This window comes from Gobio gobio (genome assembly GCF_949357685.1).
Source record: "Gobio gobio genome assembly, chromosome: 13".
Lineage (NCBI taxonomy): Eukaryota > Metazoa > Chordata > Actinopteri > Cypriniformes > Gobionidae > Gobio > Gobio gobio.
Window position 1 is genome coordinate 21,033,836 of NC_137106.1, and position 21,635 is coordinate 21,055,470.

A 21,635-nucleotide genomic window follows, 5' to 3' on the forward strand; every position below is an offset into this window, starting at 1 on the left:
CACTTTGGTAGCAATAAAACTGCATTCAGACAAATAATGTGACTTTTAAATACAGTAAATTAGTATTTTTACTCTGTTTTGTGAGTCCATCCAACCCACTGAGACTAAAAGAGCATGAATCACCCAGCTGCCTCTCTTACAGTGAGTAAGCTTGATACAGCATATAGCCAAATCTGTAGACTAAACAGCACATTAGCATCTCCAAAATCTTATGATGATGTAGGCGTTAATTGCTTTGACGCCCTAAATCTGGCAATAATCCTTATTAAACTCAACTTGCATGTGATTTAAAGAGCACACAAGCACATCTGGCTCACATCAGAGGTCATCATCTGCCAGAATAGCAACCGGCTGCTAAAACACGGGGTGTTGCTTGAGAAATTCAATACAGCAATCTACAACACTGAAGATCAACATACATTTATGAAAAATCCAAAGTGTCTTATTTGTTTACATATTTAAATCAAAGGTTAATTGATTTATAAACAAGTATGATTTCACCTAATGAATAGATAAAAGCAGATCCAGAGGAGACGCTTCAATTGGACCTTTTACTCTTGCCTTGCTTCTCTTTATTTTTGTAATTTTCCACAACGAAAATGTATGGAGTCTTGGAGGGCAATTCTAATTCTTCAAAACAACACAGGCCTCTTTCTACTTTGGTATTTTCCCTCTAAAACGCACGCTCGCATGCACTCTGACACATTGACAGGCGGCAGGAGTCAATGCTGTGGTTGACCTCCATGGCCAGTGGTTTGGTTCACTGAGTGTGAGACTCCACAACAAAGAGCAGCGAACTCAGCTGGCCTGACCTTCCGTACCTCTCCACGTCATATTTGGCCAACCAAGCAGGCAACACGAAAACAGATCAAATGGACACAGAACAATCCACTTTTCACTTGCATGAGCTTTAACTAAGGTAGGGGCTACCTGATGTTCTATAAGAGTACATTTACAAGACAACAATGTACTAAAAACAAAAATGTTTTTCCTTCGCATTTGCATAGAGACAACAACGTTGTTGAAACGATCCCTGTTCACACAGATGTGTGAAAACAACTAAAAGTGCTGTAGTATTATGCATGCCAGGCCAGTAGTTGGTGATGTCACTTTGTAAAGAAACACTACGTGCCCCATACAGTATGCACTCTTCTACAGAGTGGTGAATACAATCAAGATAATGGTAAACAATGCATCTCTGCTGGTCGTAGTGGTGCACTTTGCTGGAGAAGCGTTAATAAACTCAGTATCTTGAACTACACGAACACAGTCCTAGTCCACCATTGTTGTTTTGGTTGTCAAGTATTTGGGCATGCCTATAGACTGAACACGTAACACACATGCGTATGACTTCATTGCTTTCACAAATTCACGTTTTTGTCATTTACACGGAGACGATAACTATTGTTTTTAAAAATGTTTTCAGGCCTCCAAAACAGTTGTGTAAATGAACGGCCAAAAGGCATAAACAGTTTTCTGTTTTTTAGTGTCTAAGACAGAGGTTTACAAATGCAATGGTAAAGACCACCAACTATGATTATTCATTTGAATAAAAACACATAAAAAGGTCAGCTATATATTTCAATCTATATAAAAAAGTAGCTTTATTTAACACGCAAAACAGCTATACAGCATATTTCAAAACATAATAATCATTTATAATTTCTGAACATTGACTCTCAGCCTTTTTCTCATGGTTTCTCAATAGAATTCATAAAAGTATAGAATAGAATAGCGTAGTTCTAACAGGGGCTCACTGTACTGCAGTGTTACAACATACCTCACCTGCGTAACTGGGATTTAAACCCAGCGTGTCTTCTGCTGGTTAGATCAGCATTGAAGAACGATCTCAACAGCTAAATAATAGATATAATATTAAAATAATATCAGATTTATCTCATTTTAAATAAGCAAAAAAATAGAGATGAAAATTTCAAGATGAATAAATAGGAAATTTACTTTTGCTATGGTTAAATAAATGTTCAGTGAATCTTCCAAATATTTTTAAAATTTTGGTGAATTTTTTTTCTCTATATTGTATTGATATGGCAACTGGTAAATACACTAAGTTTCGTCATCCTGACATGTGTGGAAAGTTTTAAACCATGTGTGTTACAACTAACCCTGCGTTAGTTTGTGCCACGCTCACCCCTATATATCAAATCAAATCCAAAATATCTGTATATACATTGGAACAAGAGTCTACAGAACAAGTGATGACAGGAACTGAAAAAGAAAAAATCTATTTAAAAACAATGCCTAAAATAAAAATGTGCATTGAGGTTCTAAGATAGAGTAAGTAATTTAGTAAGTTAGTAATTTGTCTATTCAAGCACCCGGCTGATAGATCAAGCACGTAATCAAATCAAAATATTTGAGAATATAAAACAACTGAACCTTGAAGTAAGTATGGACATAATAAATTGGCCATCGACAAAAGTGGTGGATGCACAATGAAAGAGCTAATTATCATGCTACTGTTAGCAGCATTTTCGAAATCATCAACATTAACTAGCATAGCTAATGCTAACATCCTTGAAGTGGATAACACATTTTCAGATGACCTACTATAGGCTCTGAAAAAAACCTTTTTGGCTGCATTTAAGATTGTGTTGACACTAGGAGCTTTGACAGAAAGGAGTAGGAATTCCTCCCCAAACTTAAAGTGGATTTTCTCTGTCCAGCAAAGAAGTATGCAGCTCTCAAGGAAGGGCCATTTGATAAAACTTGAAAGAGTTTGAAAAAGACCCGTCGAAGAAATGCTCTAATAAATTGAGAGAACATTTGTTCTGCATAATTTCAATTCAGGGAAACCTTGACGACTCCAGCTCTACTGATTCCATGTCTTACTGTTGTTTTGTGTGCATATAAAAGATTTGCCATATGGTGCACCAAAGTAGACATTAGAAATTTGCCAAATAAAAAAAATTATAAAGCTAGGTCTGTGGTGATCCCATTAGAAAATGATACAATCCCCCTAGGATTGTAGAATTAGGCCTACTTTTATTATAAAAAAACTTTTCAGGAGGGCCCTTAATTTCCAATAATTACTTACAGTGATGAAAAACATTAAAAAAGTATGAAAATAATACTCATGATACAAAATGATACAACAAATAATAATAATGATGATGATAATGATGATTATGATGATTATGATGATGATGACTGCATCATTTCTACTACAAAAAGTGTTTTCAAAAGGCTTGGGTCATGTTTTGTATTTCTAGATCTACTGATGGTTGATGAGCGGCCCACATCTGCATGGTCTGTCAGTTCTCTGACGGCCTGTGTGAGGTGGATGAAAGCCATGACCAAATAAACTGACAGAGCCAAACCTTTTCCTCCATTCACCTGCTCTCCTCTCAGCCTGAACCTACAGGCTCTCTCCCATGTGTCTCTGTTTCAGTGCCAGAGCATTTGTATCAAATCAAATAATACGCGTATTGAGAAGGACTAGACCTCACAGACAAACTCTCTTGTACTGTCATTTGCTTCGATTCAGACCAGAGCCCATATGACTGGATAGAAAGGAGGGAAATCTGCACCCATTTCCCAATACATGTATATAACTTCTGCACTGAAGAAGTCCATTTGGGAATGTAACTTCTAGGTATGGCTACATGATTAAATCAAAATTGCAGCATTGGCTTTATTATATTGGCAATTATCAAATGGCAAAGGCTTTGATTTAATTAAATATAGGTTTAATGAATTAATGAATGTAGTTTGTAGTTAATGTTTGAAAATGAAGACATTTAGATTAATATTAGTATTGTAATTTTAGAGCTGTACTGTAACTAGAATTATTTTCAGTCATTTTTTCAATACTGTATTTCACACAAAAAATATTATAAATGTAATCTGTTATATTATTAACTTTTTATATAGTTTTTATATAGTTATGATATAATTAACAAAAATTGGCCCAACTGTACAGCCCTAACAAGAAAACCCAGAGCGTTTCGTATTAATAATTTAAATCACAAAATATGAATTAGTTTACCCCAGATTTTTTTCCCACTTCTTCCTACTTCTAGGGTGTCATTTAAGAAATGCAGTTGTAGAAAGAGAAAAAGAAAAAGACAGACAAGTCTTTTTGTTTACATAAACAGTAGAAAGTAGTAGCATTTCAGTAGAAAAATAATATCACCACAAATGAGATCAGTTTTGTTTTTCAATAAGATACTCTACAGAAAAAAATGATAGCAGTGAGATTATCGTGTTTGTATTGTTAAATTTAAAACGGCACTTCAATTATACCAACTTAATGTCTGTAACATATGCGGCGACATGCCTTAATACCTCTCTGCAACATAAAAACACATCTAGTGCCATTACAGCAGATTCAGCAGCATGCAACCCAGTTTACTGCTCAGCCTGCTGTTTTGTAGAATTTCAACCATTCAATTATGCTAATGTGAAGGTGTTAGTGCACAATGCTGAAAACATATCATTATTTAAGCCAACTTAGGTAAAGAGCACTACTCCTGGATCAGAGAAGTGAATGTCATTTCTCTGACGTAATGAAGAAAATGCTCAGGGAACATAGGGTGCTTAGTTTGAAGTAGTTTGAAAGCCTCTTGTACACCAAGTGCACGCATTCACTGTGGGGTTTTATAATGAGTTCCTCTCTTTTTGCTCATTCTGAAGGCACTGATAGGCACTGAATGCGGGCGAAATTGCTCTGGCAGGAGCCGATCCAGCTCTTGCCATTCGTTCATTATTTGTTTCAGATCAGAGAGAGATGTGGAGAGTCTATAGATCACAGTGTAAGCTCTACATATGCGTCCCTCTATCTCCAAGGCACACAGACACAGAGAGAGCGCAATTTACTAAGGCTGCTCTGAAGGATCAACATCACTTCAAAGAGGCCCTGGCTGAGTGCGCTGCCGCGTACGCCAATGTGGGTCTTGTAAGTGTGGGTAAACACGAGGAGATCACAAGCCCTCTAATAGCAGCCTGGATCTGAAGAGGTCCCCACCTTCTGCCTGCCTTTTAAATGTCTTACGAGCTCGAGACACAGAAAGCCTCCGTTCTCATGTACATGAAGTACTTATATGCGCCATTACTCGGAGTGCGGGCAAAATGCACATGCAAACATCTAGGAATCACTGATAATACATTTTGAAAAACATACAAGGCATTTGGAGTCGGGATCGGTTTTTGACATAAATATATACACACTCATCCATAACCATTCAAATGATTGGGGTCAGTCAGATTTTTTTTTAAAGACATTACTTTTATTCATCAAGGATAAATTCACTTTAAAATAAGACTTTACGCCGTTACAAAAGTTTGAGATTTTATATAAATGCTTTCTTGAAATTATGAAATTCAGCTTTGCCAGCAAGGGAATGAATTACACTTTAAAATATATTAAAAAAATATTTTAACAGTTTTAATTGCAGTAATATTTCTCAATATAACCATTTCACTGTATTTTGATCATTCTTGCTGAGGAATAAGAGACCTCTTTAAATCTTACCGACCCCAAATTTCTGAACAGTAGTGCATATATAAAAAGTGTATACTCTAGTAATGTATATACCAGGCATGCATGTATGGTTTTTTTACTTAAGGCCTACATTTCTTATATTAATAAGAAATGGTGATATAAATGTTTCACTCTGACGTCACTATTTCTGCAGTATAATTATCATCTAAATATAAATTTACAATCATACTACTATACACATTCCATAGAAAAGGAGGACGACCCTTGGCCTTGTCCTGTAAGCTGTGTCTTTTTCAAAGGTCTATTTTCAACAAAATGTGTGGTGTAAAACTTATCTTCAAATCAGTTTGGGCAAGTCGTCTACCACATGTGCCACATAGAGAAGTAAAGTGATTTCTTCACTGATTAGCTTAATAAACCATCAAACAGTGGCTTAGATATGCTGTGAAAAACAACCCTTGCTGGGATTGATAGCCTTGGATATGATGTTTCTTTCATGCCATGCCACCTGATACACTTGACTACCCCCAAATCCCTGAGAGGAAGTCTAGTAAATAAACATCCGCAACATGCAGTTAACAGATTAGTTTAGCACATCCAGCAAAAATAATGATCTTATAACACTTGCCTTTTGTTTCTTGTGTTATGTTGAGAAGTATGTGGGAAATTCTGATAGGCTGATGCTCTCAGTTGCACTATAACCTTGTAAGAATCCAAAATGAGATGTATAACAGGCCTCAGAGTGGGTGGCAAAGCATTTCTCCATTACATACATCAAGGTTCTCAACACCTAAAGACTCAGGAACACTGACATCTATTGGCTCAGAGGTTTAACTGCATGTGCTTAGGACAAGCACTATTATGTGACCCTTTTTGTGTCTTCCAATTCCATACGATTCACATTTACATTCCAATATTTTCCAGAGAGACTTCCTTTTGTCTTCTGTTTTTTGGGGGGTTATTATTATAATAATAATAATAATAAAAAAAGATATATTACACTTTTGGGGTCAAAAAGATTGCTTTAAAGAAATTCACCAAGGATTCATTAAACGGATCAAAAGTGACAGTTATAATGGTACAAAATATTTCTGTTTCAAACACATGCTGTTATTTAGTACTTTCTATTCATCAAAGAATCCTGGGGGTCTTAGTTTCCATCAAAAGCAGCAACACTGTTTTGAACATTGATAATAATAAGAAATGTTTCTTGAACACCAAAGGATCTGAATGATAATGTGACACTGGAATAAGTTATACATTTTTAAGGAATATGTTTCATTTTAAAATAAATTCAAATAGGAAACAGTATACACTATGTATTCACACTTATTTTAATGTATTATTAAAAAATACATGTAATTGATTAAATAAAATGCTTATACGTTGTATATACAAATCAGCAATATATATGATATTGTCTTTTGAAGCTTCTGTAATCTGGCAGAACATAAAAAATGTAATGGAACATTTTTTTTGTTTGTTTTGTTTTCATGCTGGATGCTACAAACCAGAATGGAGCCAGGTGGCGGAAAAAGTAAGTGGGATTTGTCAGGACAACAAAAGGATGACTGAAGTAGAGACTAAAGAGAAGTACACCAAAGATAAAACAAGAGTCTCAGATATGCATCCTCAGGTAATGTAAATAAACACTACAGATGGGACAGTCGGAGTGAGAAAAGGGAGAGCTGACAATTATAGGTTTGTCAGAAGTTTGCTTCATTGACATTGATCTCCATCTGTGGGCTTTTTACACCAGTGGCTGGAAGTGAATCACTAAAGCCATGGTCGTTCTTGAACATGACACCATCTATCCCTCCCTCCCAGCTGTGAGTGGCCCTCAGTGAGGGTACTGTGGCTCTGGCAAAACCCCCACCAGATGTTCCAACTCTCAGGGGACTGATGGCAGGGCCTCCGATGAGGATAAGCAAATTGTCATTAGAGTCAGTATGGCAAACAGGGCTTCATTTCCAAAGGCAGGTCACAAAGTTTGCGCTACGCTTTGTCTCACATGCCCACAGTGGGCGTTGATGGATTTGTTGCCCGTGAAAACAGAAGGCCAAAATGTCCTCCGCTGCTGTGCTGGACTCACTGTGATACTGTATAGGGGCTGAGGCCGCTCTGAACATAAACAAAGCATTGTGGGCCTGCATGGTGTACGATAATTTGTGAATACATTTCACACTATTTTCTTTCTCTTTCACACACTTTGTCTTTTTACAGTTTTTGATTAAAGTCCTTTGCCTTAGCCTGCCTATGTACTAATAAGCATAAAAAATACACTGAACACACAAATACTGGATAATAGTGACATGCACTAATGCTTTAGGATTTTGGCTAATAGGACAGTAGAAATCAACAGTGTTGCTGTCTACCTTTTGGAACAGCTTTCAAATCTGTAGTGTATCTATTGTCAAATTTACATTGCAAAGGTGGCTTCTGAAGTGTGTTTAATGCTGATAAGGTGGGTCAGGAAGTCATAATCTAGTGTGGCTTTTATGCAGCATTCCATCCTTACATTGAATTTTGAGCTGGCACAGAGTAGACTAATAAGGATAATAATTACTCACCCTCATGACGTTCCAAACCTGTAAGACTTTCGTTCATCTTTGGAACACAAATGAAGATCTTTTTGATGAAATCTGTGAGCTTTCTGTCCCTTCGTTGACAGCTACACAACTATTTGATGCTTCAAAAAGTAAAAGGTTCATAAAGAGACCGTAAAGAGATCGTAAAACTAATCCATATGAATTGAACAATTTTGTCATATATATATATAGTTATGAAGTAAACTATTTGCTTTTTTTTGTGCTTTTTTTTATGTGCATATTCACTCTTATTTTCGTCTGCCTAATATGTAAAAATGCTAAACGTTTCTTGTCACGTAAAATGCAGTTATGATTTACGTAAATAATGTCATATTTTCATTGAAATTTCACAAAAATGTCAAGTAGTTTGCATCACTTGATATTACTGTTGGTCACTGAACGTTTTTATCGTAAAACAGTTGTCAAATATTAAATGTTTACTAACATCTTACGATGCACACTGTCACTGCTATAAAGTGGGATTTAACTAAAGTGTCGCTCTGGAATTCGCACTACCAGTAAGCCTTGCCTTGACATTTGGCAATGACATTTGATTGGCCATCTCACTGGCAGTGACGGGCGCTGTTAGACCACTGAGGCAGACCAACCTAAAGTGTAACATTTGACTTTTTGTGTAATGGAGTACAGCAGAACAGCATCAAGAATATCAAATATTGGGGGGACAATTTGGCCATTTCTAATAATTGTTTTGTGGGTCAAGACCCTCAAAGTCTATGGTGCTTACGGCCCTGGTATCAAGATACCTTATGGTGTCATAAAATGCTTTCTAGGTAGGCAGTACACTAAAAGTTTCAGAAGAGAGCTGATGTTTGCTGACTCACCTCTGAGCCCCACACCCAGTGCCGGCCCGTGGCATAGGCGGAATAGGCAAATGCTAGGGGCGCCACCCATCCATAGGGGCGCCAAAATGTATTAATTATACTATTTTATTAATATTAATTTGAAATATTACCAAATAAAGCACAAAAAACGTAACTAAGTCCCCCGCCTCTTCCCGGTCCGCCTCATCAATCTCCCCCTCGCCGATCTACTTGAAGTGCGTCAGAAATACAACGCGCGATCAGGGGAATTTGTTGTGTCGCGTCGCCTCTCGCCGCATCCAACGCAGACAGGATTGCTTTCATTTTTTAGGGTGCTTGGCCGCTCGCTCCAGGTGTTGACACGGTGTCAGTTGCCTGATATGATGGATGGCCGAATTGAAGTGTCAAAAAAGACAGAAGCCCTCTGATGCAGGCAAGATAAGGGATAGCCTACACTGCTCTTCTTAAAGTATTTGCGTCTTGTTTCTAGTCTAAATATCTAAAAATTCTTAAATCAAGGTGCATTTACTAGATAAGTAAAATGACAGAAGATAATTTTCTTGTTTTCTTGAAAATAAAATCAAAATGATGTGAGTTTTTGCTTAAAACAAGCAAAATGATCTGCCAATGAAGTGAGAAAAATAATCTTGTTTCTGATTGAAATCTTGTTTCTGTCCCAAACAGAAATTAGATTATTTTTCTCACCCCATTGGCAGATAATTTTGCTTGTTTTAAGCAAAAACTCACTTCATTTTGATTTTATTTTCAAGTAAACAAGAAAAATGTCTTATGTCATTTTACTTATCTAGTAAATATACCTTGATTTAAGAATTTTTAGATATTTGGACTGGAAACAGGAAAAAGATTCTAAATAAGAAGAGCATTTTTTGCAGTGTAAAGAAGTAAAGGGATGTCAAATAAATGAACAGTTTATTTAATTGCATAGTAGTAAAATACTAATGTTTGCTAATTAATTCCAGTTATTTTTACCTTAAACTTTATGCAAGCAGCTGTTCTGGGTTCTCCAGAGGCCACAGCCAGTGTGATTTTGTACAAAAATAAATAATATTAAAATATTAAACGCATGTAATATCACTTTTTTTAATAGCCTAATGTTTTTACTCTGCAGTTGTGCAGTTTTAAGGGGGTGTATAGCAATTTTAAAATGTATTTGCCGAAATTAGTAATGTTTATTTAAAATAGCAACATTTTATGTAAAATTCACATTAAATATCAAAATTTCTCAGTTGAATTCCTGGTGAAAACATGAAAATGCTCATAGTTTAGTGGAAGATTGCTGCCATCTACTGGAAAACAAACACTTTTGCTAGTTCTCAATGAATAGTTTGTGCATGAATGTTAGATGCACTCTTGCTCTTTGTGTTTAGGCTGTAATGTGGCATAGGCGCAATTTTTGTACAGTTTTACTATCATCAGCCTTTAAAAAATAAAAAATAATAATAATATCATGAACATAATGACGGGACAGAATGGACTGGACATCATATAAAACAACAACAACAATAAAAATAAAACATCAATGCATTACAAAAATAAAACAGTACCAGTGTTTCCGCAACTTAGACTGTTAACATGTAGTGCTTAACCTTGATACAAGGGGCACCAAGTAAAATCTTGCCTAGGGCAGCAAATTGGTCAGGGCCGGCCCTGCCCACACCACCAAAACCACACACAGACACACTTTCTTTCTCTGACTACTTTAATCTCTTTTTTTTTTGTTTAGTTGAAAAAGGTTTTTGTTTGTGTGTGGGTGTTTGGGGTTGGGAAGCATAAATCTCAACTTTGTTAGGTGTTATCAGCGCAACTCCTCTTTTGTCCTTCCCTGCTCCATCACTCTGCAATCTCTGCATTTATTATCGAAGCAGAGCCGATAAGAACAAACAGAGCAGTTTGTCGCCACCTCACACAGTTTCCATTGGAGGAGATGAGAGGAATACTTATCTTGTGGGCTAGATGAGATAAAAAAGAGAATATTCCTAGAGGAGATCAATAATGGTTATTCAGTCCAGAGTTCTATACCATTGAAAGCAATGACACTGTCCCAAGCCACTGCTGGGATATTGATTTCAATTTATTTTTAACTTAGTGATGGATATGGGACAAGCTGATAGAAAGGTATTGGTTGGATAATTACTAACATCTATTAATTGGAGGATGAGATGGAGCACTCAGTTTTTATTTAGCATAACAGCAAATGCAGACGGACTAGTCAATATGATGCAATTTAGCCGCTCTCATAGACGTTCGTTGGATTAAAGAAGATAAAGAAGATGCTTGAGATATTTAAATTCTACAAAAGCCATTTACATTCTAAAATCAGGAGCTGCTATTTAATCACAGCTCATTATGTTATGCAGTAAGTTTTTTGAATGGTTTTGAAAGATTGAAAGAAGTCTCTTATTCTTAACAAGGCTGCATTTATTTGATGATAGATACAGTAAAAACCATAATATTGTGAAATGTTATACTTTCAGCAGCCATTACTCCAGTCTTCAGTGCCACATGATCCTTCAGAAACCATTATAATATATATATATATATATATATATATATATATATATATATATATATATATATATATATATATATATATATATATATATATATATATATATATATATATATATATATATATATATACTGACTTGGTAAACATTTCTTATTATCAATGTTGAAAACAGTTGTGCTGCTTAATATTTTTGTGTTATGCTGCTTTTATAACATTACAAGTGTGTTTACTGTTTTTTTTAGCAATCTAATGCTGAATAATAGGACTAGTTTTAATTTCTTATATGACTTGTGCTGCACCACTGACCACACAAGCTGCACATATGTAAATTATCTATTGTAAATTCCAGAGGTGGACAAAGTACACAACTCCATTACTTGAGTAAAAGTAAAAGTACCACTGGTCAAATATTACTCCATTACAAGTGAAAGTTGTAAAGACAGATTTTTACTTAAGTAAAGGTACAGAAGTACTTGCTTTTAAAAGTACTTAAGTATCAAAAGTAAAAGTAAACGCATTATTTTATTATTGTTGCATTGTTGTATGAATGCATGCTGTTCCATCATGGTGGTTTAAGACAGTCATGCTCCATCTCACATTCTAGCATATCTTGAACTCATTTAAATACTTGCTTAAAGGGTTAGTTCACCCAAAAATGAAAATTCTGTCATTAATTACTCACCCTCATGTCGTTGGACACCCGTAAGACCTCCGTTCATATTCGGAACACAAATGAAGATATTTTAGTTGAAAGCTGATGGCTGAGAAAGGCTTCACACAGGCCTCCATTGGCATTCAGTACATTGACACTTCCAAGATCCATGAAAGGCACTTAAAACGTCGTTACAAAGTCTATCTCACCACAGTGGCTCTACAATAATCATACAATGCGACGACAATAGTTTTTGTGCGCAAAAAAAAATCAAAAGAACACCTTTATCCAGCTTGTTATTGCCTTCCGCGTGTGTCTCCACGACGCATGCGCGAGAATATGACGTAGCGCCGGGGCTCGGGATTCCATGAAATGCACACTCTAACCCCATTTTGAGCACTACGCCGAGACCTAAAGCACGATCAATGTAGAATCCAACAGCTTAGACACGCGCGTCTTCCTCTGCTCGTAAACAAATCGCTTCTGGGTCATATGTCCGAACGCCGGATCTGCGTCATATTCTCGCGCATGCGTCGTGGAGGCATACACGGAAGTCGAGAACAAGTTGGATAAAGGTGTTATTTTGATTTTTTTTTGCGCACAAAAACTATTGTCGTCGCATTGTATGATTATTGTAGAGCCACTGTGGTGAGATAGACTTTGTAACGACGTTTTAAGTGCCTTTCATGGATCTTGGAAGTGTCAATGTACTGAATGCCAATGGAGGCCTGTGTGAAGCCTTTCTCAGCCATCAGCTTTCAACTAAAATATCTTCATTTGTGTTCCGAATATGAACGGAGGTCTTACGGGTGTCCAACGACATGAGGGTGAGTAATTAATGACAGAATTTTCATTTTTGGGTGAACTAACCCTTTAAAAGTTACAAAGCTCTTATCAAAGTCAAAATCATACTAGAAAAGAAAGGCTTCTACATTGTGTTTATCTGACAGGATTATGTAAAAACAGTTCAGTTAACATTATTAGCCCATCTACGTTTTTGCATGCTAACTAACGTCATTGTCGAACGTTACCTATGCGTTAGCGCTGTATCCACAAGGCTATGACAACTTGGCGGATAAATCCTTAAAAAATAATTTGACCGACCATACTTCATACCAGTTTTAATTTTGACAGCAAATTTTGATTTAGTGTTAGTCATAGTCTTTTGACTAACATTTTAGGCATCTGAATTGTAGATTTTAGTAGATTCAATAGACTACAATTCAGTACTTGTGGTCTGGCGTCTGAGAGGCAGCTTTCTGTGTGCACATCCGGATAGAATCACCCATTTTCAGACTTCGTCTGCTCTTCTGAATTTTAACTTTGAAGTATGACCATGGTTGTGCGCACTGCGTCTGGGAACTGTCGCCTTCTATAGGCTGTCTGCAAAAAAAATTAATAAATCACATTTTAAAGAAGAAAACAAATCGTCCACTGACTTTCAAAGCGGCTAAAACTTTCTTACTTGAGGGCCTTGATAGAAATGTAGTGGAGTAAAAAGTACGATATTTGTCTTTCAAATGTAGTCAAGTAAAAGTCATAAGTTTCCAGAAAAAATACTACTCAAGGAAAGTACAGATACTCAAAAAGTGTACTTAAGTACAGTACTCAAGTAAATGTACTTAGTTACTGTCCACCTCTGGTAAATTCAAAGTGGCAAATTTTGCCAAAAGGAAACAATTTTGTATTATTGACAACTTTTTACAAATGAACTTAAGATGTAGGCTAGCTAACTAACAATTTTTTTTCAAAATTAACTAAATTTAGACCCATAAATCCTTCTTCTAATGCAAGTTTTTGTTTTACCCTTATTCACTATGGTGAGCCTATTATACAGTAAGTGTTTATATTTTAATATTTTTATTGTCACAACACGCGGGAAAGGTTGACATGGGCACACTAAATCTCGAACCTCAGCGGAATTACCCATTTTAAAATAAAATTACAAACAATGGGAGAACGTGACAGAGCTCGTAATAAAACGAGAATCAACATTGGCTTGGCTTTTCGGAGATGGTGAGAACTGAGGGATCATCAATGTTGTAAAAGTGACACGGAGGGGACGTCTTTATTACTCAACAGGTGAGTAAGGTATTTTATTGAACAGATAAATTGCCATGTATCTAACTGAGTTCATTGTAAATAATTAGGATATTTATTGTGAAGGGTCATTTCATTATGGCTGTTGTGCTGGAATTTATTCTCAAGAATGTACCTTGTCTATTAATGGGTATAGCTACAGTAACATCTTCAGTTAGTCAGCTTGAGATTCTTTCCATTTAAACTGGTTACATCTCTTAAGCCTAGTGGTGAATGTTTTATGAGCAGTAGGACAACCATATTCAACCACACAGTCACAGTCACGCAGAGCCGAAGCACAACAACCAAAACAATGTTCTTCCGCAAAAATGCTTGCAGTTTTGTTTTTTAACTGCTAGAGGGCCAAAAGTAGGGCTGGACGATTAATCGAAAACTAATTGAAACCGAAATTTAGAACCTCTAACCGACGTAATTTTCCCATTATTTTGGTTTTAGTCACGTGACTCCGCCCCGTCAGTCACATCAAGTGCAGTTTGGAGACACACGGAAAGATGCAGGACTCAGGAGCAGTTAAAAAAGTGGTGCTGTATGGCACTAAAAGTGGTTCTTGGTCGTAATCATAGGGGAACCACTTTTGGTGCTATATAGCACCATATCTTAAAGAGCACCTATCATGGTATTTTGAAATTTACCTTTCATGTAGTGTGTAACATAGATCGAAGTGAAAAAAAACATCCTGCATAGTTTGAAATATGACAGTGCACCGTATATAAAGTTATTTTCTTTCAAAAGTAAGAGTCGACTCTGAGTCATTTTTAAGAATCGTTAGAAGACCGAAGCTTTTTCTCTGACTAGATGACGTCAACTTGTCAAGTTATTTGAATACGATACGCCCACTTATTGCGCTCCAAGACGCCAGTGAAAACTAGAAAACATCATGGCCACGAGACCCTGTGTTCTGAAGTGCGACTCAAAAGCAAACTTTTTTCATCTGCCCAAGGATGAGCATTTGAAGACTAAGTGGCTTGAAGACAAACCATACATCGTCGCGATTGAGTGTTTATTAGTCGTCAAATGTATGTTTCGCGATCTCAGGAAGCTTTTATTATGGACTTCTATTATGGCACATGGTATCTTCTTCGTCTGTCTGTACATGGACTACATGTGCACAGAGCGCCCTCCGGCTGCCAGTATGAATTGAAAACAACACATAAGAGACTCAATCGCTCATGATTAGGCTATATCTGCGCATTTTGAGGAAGTATTGAATAAAAAATACTCCTCTGTTTAGAAATTTGACACAGACATATGAGAATCTATCAATATGTCTCCTCATCTGCACACTTTTGAACTAAAAGCCCTGAGGGATGTTGATTTGTCGCGAGTCTTCGTGAGGAGAATAGAGGAGTTTTTTTTATGAATGAGATCAGCTGAGGCTCATATTACAATCAAACGGTACAGACGCGGTTTTCATATTCATAACTCCTGACACATATTAACAAATTACTGTCACTATAAGACTTTGATGGGCGTTCCGTTTCCGAAAATATCTGCACAGACTATACCAATCACAACTGACTGGGTCATCGGACCAATCACCGCAGATTAGCGTCACGTAAAGGCGGGGTTTTGAAAAGTGAATCACTAAAGGAATCATTTGAGAATCGCTGTCAAAACAGGTTAAAATAAATGCATATTATAAGAAAACTAAAGTCTTTTTTGTCATTGCATGCATGCAAAACTGTTGTTGGGGACTTCTAAAACAATATTTGGTACATTTTAAATGCCATGATAGGTGCTCTTTAACATGTTCTGTATACGGTAGCGGTGCTATATAGCACCTCAGACAGCGGTAATATATTGCACTTCGGCCAAAGAACCAGTGAAGAACCGCTGAATAATCGCTGAAGCACCAAGATTGGTGCTATACAGCACTTAAAGAGGTTCCCCTATGATTACGAGCCAAGAACCACTTTGAGTGCCATATAGCACAATTTTTTTTAGAGTGTAATATTGTATATTATATAACTGTAACTATATAACAAATTTGGTTATATTAAAATAACTACATTAATTATATAACACACATCTGAATACCTCTTACGCAAACTAACCCTGGAACATAACCTGCTCCAGAGAGTGAGTTGATATGGCTACTTTACCCTCAAAGTTACCGCCGTTTTTGGAACTGAAAGTTGAGGTTATCTAGGAGCTTGGTTCACGTTGCCAGCAGTAAGTCAGACTTGTTCCCGGTGCATTTTGGACTTCGACAGGGCTGCCCTGTGTCAACGGTTCTGTTCATAATTTTTATGGACAGAATTTCTAGGTGCAGCCAAGGGCCGGAGAGTGTCCGGTTTGGGTCCACACGATTTCGTCTCTGCTTTTTGCGGATGTTGTCGTGTTGGCCTCTTCAGACCAGGACCTTCAGCGTGCACTGGGATGGTTTGCAGCCGAGTGTGAAGCGGCTGGGATGAGAATCAGCACCTCCAAGTCAGAAGCCATGGTTCTCAGTCGGAAAAGGGTGTCTTGCCCGCTTCAGGTTGGTGGAGAGTTCCTGCCTCAAGTGGAGGAGTTCAAGTATCTTGGGGTCTTGTTCACAAGTGAGGGAAGGATGGAACGGAAGATTGACAGACAAATTGGTGCAGCTCCTTCAGTAATGCGGTCGATGTACTGGTCTGTCGTGGTGACGAAGGAGCTAAACTGTAAGACGAAGCTCTCGATTTACCGGTCGATCTACATTCCTACTCTCACCTATGGTTATGAGTTGTGGGTCATGACCGAAAGGACAAGATCCCAAATACAGGCGGCCGAAATGAGCTTTCTCCGCAGGGTGGCTGGGCACTCCCCTAGAGATAGGGTGAGAAGCTCGGTCACTCGGGAGGAGCTCAGAGCTCGTTTCGGATGCCTCCTGGACGCCTTCCCGAGGAGGTATATAAATTGGTCTATAATTCTGAACCTCATCAACCGATCCAGCCTTGAAAATTAGGGTTATAATAGAAGTTTTCCAATTTGAGGGGAATTTACTTTCTCTAATAGATTAATTTATCAAATTTACCAAGGGCTTTAGCAAACAAGCACTATATATATTTTTTACAAATTCTGAATCAATTCCAAATATAACCTTAGCCTTTTAATTATTCAATTGATTCATAATTTGGAGTATAAACCTCAGAGATATGAAAGGATGAGGATGTGTGGTTTTTATTGCATATTGAGGCAATTGTACATGTCAATTGAAATAATTTAAACTGTCTCTGTTTTCTGCACAGCATGGTTGATGGCTCCTTTTGTCTTTGAGTTTTCATAAAGTACCTGTTGTTTGTTTGTTTGCTTTGCTCCAGACAACACATTTTATTGTTCACAGATAAGAGATGGTTTAGACTCACCAAAACTCTCTGAACAAAGCTCTGTTTCAAGCATGGGCACATCCTGTAAGATATCCAGGGGAAGTTTGGCCACCAACAGCTCCCAGTTTACACCCTGATGGTCCACTGATCTCTGCACTTCAGTTCACACTCCAGTCTGGATTACACTCGCTCAATCCACTTACTGGCTCGGTTATATGTTGGTTTGTTGATGGTTCTGGATTCATCTGTATGTCACCGCTTTATGATAATCTGCGCGAATTTCAGTTGACAAAATTAAATAATAAAGGTGAGTGACAACTGAATTACTGACAGGATGCTGTGAGTGCGCTCCGAGCACAACACGGACAAGTATAGTAGCATTTGTCTTCGGTTGCACGTCTAAACTGCCAAATAAACACAGAAATGTATATATCAAAATGCCAAGTCGAGTATTCACATAAACACAGATGTAAACAATGTGTGCGTTCACACACACAAAGAGGATTTATAACTCAACTTCACAGTAAAAACCCTGCACAATTAATTCCATATTGCAACTTATTTATTGTTTGCTGCATAGTTTTATATTTTTAGTCAAGGACCTAATAATTACTAATGTTGAAAGTTTATTGAAAAAAAGGATGTTTTTTTAGTGTGGCTCTTTTGGAAAAATGCATTAACCAAAAATGAAAAAATGGCTCTTTGGTCAAAAAAGGTTCCCGACCCCTGCCCTAACCTTACCCATAACCCTCCAGCCCATTATAGAGAGGTGTAGCTGGACATAATTTTACTCTGTAGTGAGCACCACTTGTCGAAATCGCATTCTCTCTTGAGTAGGTACTTATTTTGAATAAGTAATTACTTCATGACCGCTAAAAATGTATGTTCTATAGGCCTATAGTATGAATGTGTGTAGTATGTATGTAATTCGGATGTACTACATCCGCCATGCTGTCATTATCATGTGACCTGCCAGCGTCAGTTATGTCGCCTCATTGCCATTCATAAATCCTCTCTTGTGGCCTTATAGTGATAGTAAAGTGTCCATCTTGTGCACACGATGACTCACATGAATCTCGCTGGAAGTAGTATGGTCATCCAGGTACTTTTTGCCTTCTGTGAGTACTGTGAATGCGGACATACTTGCATACTGGTTTTTGCCTACTACATAGCATACTACAACTAAACACACATGCACACACACACACACACACACACACACACAAATAGTCACATAAATGTTTGAAACAACATGAGATTGAGTAACTAAAGATGGATTTTTACATTTATTTTTAAGGTTAACTGTCACTTTAAAGATTCATGATTTTCTTGCTTACGGATTTCTTTTAGGATAAATCAAATCCCATGTATCTACTCCAGAATCCTATTCCATGCTCAGCGGATTAACCATTTGTTTGTTCTTTTTGTGATGTATTTGGGCAGGTGAGTAGAGGAGAAGCAACAGATGGTGTTTATGAAGATAATCACCGACAGCCTCATCTGAATGCATGTCAGACCAACACTTGCCTTTTGTGAGGAGAGAAACAGGTTACCATGACTGCTTTGACTGCAGTACATCAGGGACTTGGGTAATCACTCCCCCCCCCCAGCATCATTTTGCAACAGTCAGATAGACGAAGCGAAGCAATCGAGGAGCGACCGGTTCGCGAGCATACAGTCGCGCCATTAAAAATAAAGGATCTGCCCTTCAGGATTGCAACTATCAAACACCTGCCTGTCATGCAGCTAATCTCCTCGCCTCATTGGCTTTGCTCGGCGGTTAATAATTCAGTTACTGAAAGATTAATTGTTGCTCATTCAATTAACTTAGCCTCTTTTTAGTAGTTTTATCATTCTAGTAAATGCAAATGCATTCCACGACTGAGGGACAAAATGCGCTCCATGCTGAGTTCAATGCAGTCTGTCACAAACAAGTTCCTTGCAGTACTGGTGACAGAACACTAAGTTCATGAATTTATTTTGTGTGGAAATTGAAGAGCAATTATTTTTTTTAAAGTGAATATGCATTTCCAACCACTTTACACTAAACTAGCCTACTTTACACTAAACTTTCAGTGACACAGTGAAGATTACTTCAACATGTGTTGCATTTTACCCTTACAACATTTGTTTTGATATTCCCTCAAGTCAATTTTATTGGTTAAATTTTAACTCCTTTAAAACTAAATTTTAAACCTGCTTGTTGAGCGCTTGTTTTCAATGTTGTAAACACTGTTATGATACATAACCCAATTCCATTCTAAGATAAACACATTAGGGTGACTACATGGGCGTCAGTTTGGTTTGAAATGTGCTGGGGACAGAGACGCATTCAGAAGTGCATTTTCAGAAGTGCTGGGTACATTTTTTTTTCTCTTTCGCGCAGGTCATGTTTTGAAAGACTATGTCCTGCAGCTTACTAATGTAAATAAATAAAAATGTCAGATGAGAGACATATTGCGGGTCTTATAGCCTATCTTACTCATGCCGACGAAAGCGCCCCACGAATTCTTTAATATTTTTCATTTTTGCAATTTTTTTTACCACTTCATTATCAGAGTCCCACTGGAGCCCGTGTTTTTTTTTATCCTCCCTATTACACATTAGTTACAGCCATTAAAATAGTTCAGTTTTGTTTGAGATATATTTCGTTTTGTTTCTTTATTAAGTTAATTTAGAAAAATGTTTAAAGCATTTAATGTTTGTTAAACTAAAGTTTTTGCTTTTTAAAGTGACGACCAAGCGGCCAGCTGCCGACAGTGAGTTAACCCAAACACTTTAGCCTCTGAAATCAACACTTGACTTGTCTTGCTTATTAAATCCATAAAAAACACTTAAAGCATCGTTTAAACGTTTAGCCTCTATCACCACCATCACAGTAAAAAGGCATTTTTGACAAGATGAGGCATGCAGATCGCAACGGCGCGCGCAAAAAAAACGGGCTACACAATCTAAACAAATAATTAAAAATAAAAAACATGCTGGTTGTCTTACCTTGGGCTACACCTCTCCGCGAAATGAATATATATCCGATCTTCAATTCCCGTGCTATATGCACATTTAACGGAGTTCATGTCAACGAAATCAACCGATATGAGTATTTTATTCATCAGCTCTTTTCAACATCAAAGACCGCATTATGAGAACGAGCGACCTAAGCACTGGTAAGAGCATTTAGTCTCATTAATTTTAAAGAAGATGATTGTGCTTTTGAGCATCTAAAACTTAGCTTATTTTCAGTTTCACTTGTGGCAGTTTGCGTGTTGGCTTGCTTTACTCATTTGCGGCGCCGAAGCCCGGCCCGCGTCTGAGGTAGGCTATGACTGGAAAATTGGCCCGAAGCCCGGCCCTAGGGCGTAAAAAAGTCGGGGCCCGTCGGGCTCGGGCAGAAATGTAGGGCTCTACTTTGAGTAAGGCTGAAAGCGTCTTTCTTTTTAATACATTTCTTGAATGTCTCAATTACAGTAGGCCTAGCCTATAGATAATTATGATATTTGTGGCTGCACCGGGGTCCGTCATTACGCTAAATCATGAGCGGTCCATGGCACCTGCTACCCATGGCTGTTAAGAACTGTATAGGCTACATCAATCCATTACAACAATTTCGTGTTATGGGCACTGCCACTGATACAGGCAGCGGAAGAGCCTATTTTACGGAGCTTGCTTCTGCTTTTCAAACGTTTTTACAACAAAAGATGTCGTTAAAACGACATAAGATATCGTTATTACGAGACAATTGAATTGAGTGGAAAAAATAATATGTGTGTGTCAGCAATGCTTCACCGCAAAATTGAACTCGAGGTTTAAAAAAAAAAAAAAAAAGTGGTGGGTACAAAAGGACTCATGACGAAATCTGGTGGGTACGCGTCCCCCCCGTCCCCCCCGAAATCGACGCCTATGGGTGACTATTACGAAAGCATGCCTTGTCACATTTCACTTTAAAATCAAAAGGCAAAAAGGTCATTCTCATTAGATAAAATTTACTGTAATACACAAAATACAGTTATGTTTATATTTAATTGATTTTTGATTGAATGTGCAATCATTGGCACTAGCAGTACCGCAAATATTACCATGATTTTTTTTTTTTTTACTTTGGGATAAAACATATTCCGGAAATACACTCTAGTGCTATATGGCACTAAAAATGGTTCTTGGCTCGTAATCATAGGGGAACCTATTTAAGTGCTGTATAG